This window comes from Suricata suricatta, chromosome 1 (assembly GCF_006229205.1).
Source record: "Suricata suricatta isolate VVHF042 chromosome 1, meerkat_22Aug2017_6uvM2_HiC, whole genome shotgun sequence".
Taxonomy (NCBI): domain Eukaryota; kingdom Metazoa; phylum Chordata; class Mammalia; order Carnivora; family Herpestidae; genus Suricata; species Suricata suricatta.
The window spans coordinates 149969352-149976259 of NC_043700.1; the positions used below are offsets into that span (position 1 = coordinate 149969352).

A 6908-nucleotide genomic window follows, 5' to 3' on the forward strand; every position below is an offset into this window, starting at 1 on the left:
GGAGGAGAAGAAGAAGAAGAAGAAGAAGAAGAAGAAGAAGAAGAAGAAGAAGAAGAAGAAGAAGAAGAAGAAGAAGGAGAAGAAAAAGGCATAAACATTTTTTTCTATCAGGCTCTGAATATTAGCTTCCAATCTGGCTACCTTTTGATCATACAGTTACTTTAAAAAAAAAATCTTTCAAATCTCTTATCAGATTTCAGCTGGTATAAATAGTAAACATTCTCAGCAGTACTGAATGACCCCATGGACAGAAGAGGCAACCCCAAATAGGATGTAAAAGATAGGATTCTCCCAAGACCTGGAGCCACTCCCAAAGATAACCAAAAGAAAGAAAGACTTAGATAATCCCCTGAGAGCTGGCAACAGTCAGTGAGACCATAGCCACAAATGAAGTGCAACCCACACTTCTGTCAGGCCATATCCTGGAGCCCCCAATCTGACAGTTGAGCTGCCTACATACACAAAGAACTAAAACCTCTGTGACCCACATAGACATAAAGCCAAGCCATGTGCTCAGGGCAAATTCAAGATACACAAGAAGGCAACAGCTATTCCTGGGAGAAAGAAAATTGAATCACTGGGCACCCCAAAACCAAATTCACAAGTATCTAAATTTGGAAAAGATGGAAACATAGGAATCTTACCTTTCTTCCTTGACCAGGCACTGTAGAGATCTGGGAGAGCTGACTTTGGTTGGAATTCTCACCCTTCACCAGCTTCTATAGATGCAGGTGACTGGCCTGTGCATCTGCTTGTCCCATAGGCCATTAGCAGTCAGCTTAGGATCCAATTCTTCAGTTTTGGGGATCACCAAAAACTGTTAAAAATTGATTGAAGAAAACAATGTAGGTGATAAAACAGACTTTATTTAATACTGCATAGAGTGGATAGTCTATCAGACAACTATAAAATGGGGTGGAAGCAAGACACTTTTATAAGATAAACAATAAAGAACAAGAAAGAGAAACAGAAAATAACTGTTTGTTTGTCTGGAGCCACATAGTCCACCCTGTTTGGGGGTGAGAAGGAACAAAGAAGAAAGAACAGAGCCCAAAGCTGGTTTCACGCTTGGAAATCAGTTCTGGTCACACAGAGCACCTACAGAAACTCGAAAGTTATCTAAGCTTTGGTGGACTGATGTAGCAGGAGTAACTCCATCTTGTTCCTGGAAAGTTATTTCAACACAGGTAAATTCCCCTGATGTATAATAGCTATGTAAGATGAAAGAATAACTGTCTAGACAGATGATGGTTTCAGCAGCAGGAATATTATCCACTGGATGCATTCCCTCTATTTCAAAGTAATTCAATTCACTAGATATTTATTGAGTCTACATTGTGTGCAAAGCACATGCTCTAGAGAGAGTTCATTTTAAATCACAATATTTAAGATGAGATGCCAGCTAATCTAACCTTTCTTTTACAGATAACAAAACAGAAACAAGGGAGTTTAGTGATGTTTTGCAGGAGGTCAGCCAAATTTAAAACCTCATGGCAACACCAAAAAGAGAACTAGGCCAAGTGTTCTCACCGTGGTGCAAGCCTGCCAATATTTTTCACCTTTTCTGGGAAACCTTCCCTGACTGTTCAAGTAAGTCTGATCATTTATTCTTTGTGTCACAATTGGGCCAAGTACATACATCTAGTATTTTCATTAATCATTGTATCACAATTATTTATATCTGTCTCCATTTATCTGGTATAGAAATTAAGAGTACGGGCACTAGAGCTCTAATCTCCACCACTGACAAGTTATATGATACGAGGAGGAAATCTCTTTAACTCTCCATGTTTCAGTTTCCTTACCTCCAAGAGAGGAATAATACTGATATACAACTCAGAAGTTTATTAACGATATTTAAATGAGAAAATCCATATAAAGTGTTTAGCATGGTGTCTGTTACATAGTAACAGCTGAAAAGAATATTAACCGTTGTTATTTGTATTTTTATTATTATTGAAAAGTACTTATGGACTGCCAACAATATATCTAATGCCAGACATACCTTGATTGTTCAGTAAAAAATTTTGAATACCCAATATATCCCAAGTGCTCTGGACTTTCAAATATTGGTAAAATACAGTAATCAATGTGATAATAATTATAATTGAAATGGATTAAAGTCATAAGGGTAAACACAAACAAAAGAGTGGTTAACACAGCTAGTGGCATAGTAGAGCATGAAGACAAGCTGTATAGGAAAGAAGAAACGTTCTTTAATACCTCCCCTTCTTCATTTCTTTTGTTGTGTCAGAAAAACTAAAATTTTCCTATATCTCTTTATATAGGCTGGAAAAAATCTTTTTTGTTTCTTTCTTTCAAATCTTTATTTAAATTCTACTTAGTCAACATATAGTCTAATATTGGTTTCAGGAGTAGAATTTAGTGATTCATCACTTACATATAACACCCAATGCTCATCACAGGTGCCCTCCTTAATATCTATCCAGACATTCCTCCACCCACCTCCCTCCATTAACCCTGTTTGTTCTCTATAGTTAAGAGTCTGTTAGAGTTTGCTCCCCTCTTTTTTCCCTTCCCACATGTTCATCTGTTTTGTTTCTTAAAGTCTACATTTGAGTGAAATCATACGGTCTTTGTCTTTCTCTGACTAATTTATTTCACTTAGCTCTACCCACATCATTGCAAACAGCAAGATTTCATTCGTTTTGATGGCTGACTAACATCCCATCACTTATATATATCACTTCTTCTTTTCCATTCACCAGTCAACGAACACTTGAGCTTTTTCCATAGTTAGGTACTGTTGATAAATGCTGTTATAAAGATTGGGGTCTATGTGCCCCTTCAAATCTGTATTTGTGTATTCTTTGGGTAAATACCTAGCAGTACAATTGCTGAATCATAGGGTAGTTCTATTTTTAGTTTTTTAAGGAACTTCCATACTGTTTTCCAGAGTGGGTGCACCAGTTTGCATTCTTACCATCAATACAAGAGGGTTCCCTTTTTTCTTCCACATCCTCAGCAACATCTGTTGTTTCCTGTGTTGTTAGTGTTAGTCATTCTGACAGGTGTGAAGTGGTATCTCATCATGGTTTTGATTTGTATTTCTCTGATAATGAGTGGTGTTGAGCATCTTTTTATGTATCTGTTAGCCATCTGATATCATCTTTGGAAAAATGTCTATTCATGTCTTCAGCCTATTTCTAAACTGGATCATTTGTTTTTTGGGTGTTGAGTTTGATAAATTCTTTATAGATTTTTAGATACTAAAAAGATTCATCCATTCTTTTGGTTGCCCCTTACATTGTTGATTGTTTCCTTCACTGTGCAACTTTTTATCTTGATGAAGTCCCAATAGTTCATTTTTACTTTTGTTTCCCTTTCCTTTGTGACATGTCTAATAAGAATTTGCTGTGGCTAAGGTCAAAAAGGTTACTACCTATTTATCACCTAGGATTTTGATGGTTTCCTATCTCATATTTCTTCCACTAATCTGTATGTTCTGTTTTTGTGCCAATACCATACTGCCTTGATGACTACAGCTTTGTAATATTGCTTGAAATCCAGAATTGTGATGCATCCAGGTTTTTTCAGGATAGCTTTAGATATATGGAGTCTTCTGTGGTTCCATACAAATTTTAGGATTGTTTGCTCTAGCTCTATGAAAAATGCTGGTGGTATTTTGATTGGGATTGCATTAAATGTGTAAATTGTTGTGGGCAGCATAAACATTTTAATAATGTTTGTTCTTTTTTTCAGTTTTTAATTTTTTTAAATAGTTTATTGTCAAATTGGTTTCCATATAATACCCAGTGCTCTTCCCCACAAGTGCCCTCCTCCATCACCACCACCTCTTTTCCACCCTCCCCCTTCCCCTTCAACCCTGGGTTTGTTTTCGGTATTCAATAGTCTCTCAGGTTTTGCGTCCTCCTCTCTCCCCAACTCTCTTTCCTTCTTCCCCTCCCCCTGGTCCTCCGTTAGGTTTCTCCTGGTCTCCTGCTAGACCTATGAGTGCAAACATATGGTATCTGTCTTTCTCTGCCTGACTTATTTCGCTTAGCATGACACCCTAGAGGTCCATCCACTTTGCTACAAATGGCCATATTTCATTCTTTCTCATTGCCATGTAGTACTCCATTGTATATATATATATATACCACATCTTCTTGATCCATTCATCAGGTGATGGACATTTAGGCTCTTTCCGTGATTTGGCTATTGTTGACATTGCTGCTATGAACATTGGGGTACATGTGCCCCTATGCATCAGCACTTCTGTATCCCTTCGGTAAATCCCTAGCAGTGCTATTGGTGGATCATAGGGGAGTTGTACTGATAGATTTTTCAGGAGCCTACACACTGTTTTCCAGAGTAGCTGCACCAGCTTACATTCCCACCAACAGTGCAGGAGGGTGCCCGTCTCTCCACACCCTCACCAGCATCTAAGTCTCTTAATTCGTTCATTTTAGCCACTCTGACTGGTATGAGGTGGTATCTCAGGGTGGTTTTGATTTGTGTTTCCCTGATGATAAGTGATGCTGAGCATCATTTCATGTGCCTGTAGGCCATTTGGAAGATAAAAACCATATGATCCCGTTGATAGATGCAGAAAAAGCATTAGACAAAATACAGCACACTTTCTTAATAAAAACCCTTGAGAATGTCGGAATAGAAGGAACTTACCTAACCTTCATAAAAGCAGTTTATGAAAAGCCCACAGCTAATATCATCCTCAATGGGAAATAATGTTTGTTCTTCTAATCCATGAGCATGGTCTCCCCCGTCCCCCAATTCTTTGTGTCCTCTTCAATTCTTTTATAAGTATTCTGTAGTTTCCAGAGTACAGATCTTTTATCTCTTTGGTTAGGGTTATTCCTGGGTATCTTTTTCTTTTGGAGGCAATTGTAAATGGGATCAATTCCTTAATATCTTTTTCTGCTGCTTCATTATCAATGTATAGAAATCAATAGATTCTGGTACATTGATTTTATATCCTGTGAATTTGCTGAATTCATGTACTAGTTTTAGGAATTTTTTGGTGGACTCTTTTGGGTTTTCTACATGAAGATTCATTTATTCTGCAATAGTAAAAATTTGACTACTTCCTTCCTGATTTGGATACCTTTTATTTCTTTTTTGTTGTCAGATTGCTGAGGTTAAGACTTCCAGGACTATTTTAATTTACAATGGTCAGAGTGGACATCTCTTTCTTGTTCCTGACCATAGGAAAAAAGTTCTCAGTTTTTCCCCCATTGAGGATAATCTTAGCTGTGGATCTTTCATATATGCCCTTTATGATGTAGAGGTATGTTCCATCTGTCCTTACTTAATTGAGGGTTTTTATCAAGAATGGATCCTGAGAGGAGGAGCCAAGATGGCAGAGAGGAAGGGAGCTCTGTAAACTTCGTCTGCCCCATTGATCGAACTGAGAAGGTCATTACTCTCATCTGCAAGAGCGGAAGGAGAATATACGAACTCCAGAAGGAAGAGAACCTGAAGGATACCTGAGTGAGTGAGTGCGAACTGGGGAGATTGGAAAATGGGCCAGCCCGAGACGGGCAGGGGAGGTGGCAGCCCCAGCCCAATACGGGGCAAGCGCACAGAGCCCGAGAGACAAAGGAAAGAGACAGAGAGACTGAACACGCTCATAGTACTGTCTCTGGGGAAGAGGTAAAGAACGCTTAACTGCCCTTGGAGAAGCTCACTCCATAGATAACTGCTGGGTAGCCTAAATCCCGAACCTAGTTGGCTCAAGGGAAGGAACAGCTTCCAGCCCAGTGCCATCTTGGGAAGGAGTCGGCCACCACTGCAGTGGCAGTGTCAGGGGTGCTCACTTTGACCTCGGTTTTGGGAGTGGGAGCACGCACCTCATTTCCACAGGGCATCTCGCCCCCAGCATTGGCCACGCGAACCCTGAATCCCGGGTGCCAACATGGGGGGAAAAATAGCCCCCACCTCTACACGATCCCTGCAGAGAGTTGGTGGCAGTGGAGACCTGGGTGTGCGCCCAGGCTACAGGAGCTCCCAGCTCATTTCCAGCAGCTCCTGGTGCGCCTCCAGTAACAGCTACACCCTCATTCCTCCCCCAACGATAACACGCGATCCCTGCCAAGGGGTTGGGTCTGCCAAGGTGCACAGGCACATCACCTCCTACTGTGCATCTCGCCCCAGGCAGGGGCTGCCAAACTCCCAGCTTGGGCCAAGACAAATTGATTCCTCCCCCTAAGAAGCCAGCAACCAAAACAAAAACATCTCATCTGTGGTAGCATAAAAAGTGCATGAACTGGAACTTTGAACCGAGGCGGGACTTGAAAATACAACTTGGCTCAACCACGGCAAAAAGAGATCGGACTCATTAGAGTAGCCTACAGTTCATAGTTCAGCAAAGCTTGGCGTGACGCCTGCCTATCTAATCTCTGCAGACACCAAGGCAGAGCCTCTGAGAGCAGCCTCCAAGACCTACCACATCAAACCACGCCTATCCAAGAGGGGGAGCTGCCATTTTTGTTTTTGTTTTTGTTTTAGTTGTTGTTGTTGTTGTTGTTTTTGCTTTTTTATAATTTTTTTCTTTTTTTTCTTCATTGTTTTTCTTTTCGCTTTTTTCTGTACATATTTTTTATTATTACTTTTTTTTTTTACTTAAATTGTTAAAAATTTTTACTCCTTATTTTCTGTTCTCCTTTTCCCCTTTTTTTCTCCTATCTTCTTTATAAAGGAGAATATATCTCATCCCTACCTCTCCCCTCAACTGGTCATACACTTTTAGACTGTCCACTGTCCTTTGTTGTCTCTGACGCCCTTTAATCTTTTTTTAAATTTTTTTTCTTCTTTTTCTTTTTCTTTTCTTCTTCTCCTCTTTTCGTCTCTTTCCTCTCCATTCTCTTTCCCCCTGTTAATGTGTTTGTTTGTTTGATTCGTCTGTGCATTTGTGTGTTACTGTTCCC

The 6908-nt window shown here is 39.9% G+C and overlaps 1 long non-coding RNA gene across 1 annotated transcript in view; it reads right to left on the reverse strand.

Annotated features, from left to right (window-relative positions):
* The window catches only part of LOC115296994, a 54723-nt gene that overhangs the window by 36846 nt on the left and 10969 nt on the right, over positions 1-6908 (reverse strand). The window contains exon 3 of the long non-coding RNA XR_003911195.1: positions 645-817. This is a non-coding gene — a long non-coding RNA (uncharacterized LOC115296994). The remainder of the gene's footprint in view (positions 1-644; positions 818-6908) is intronic.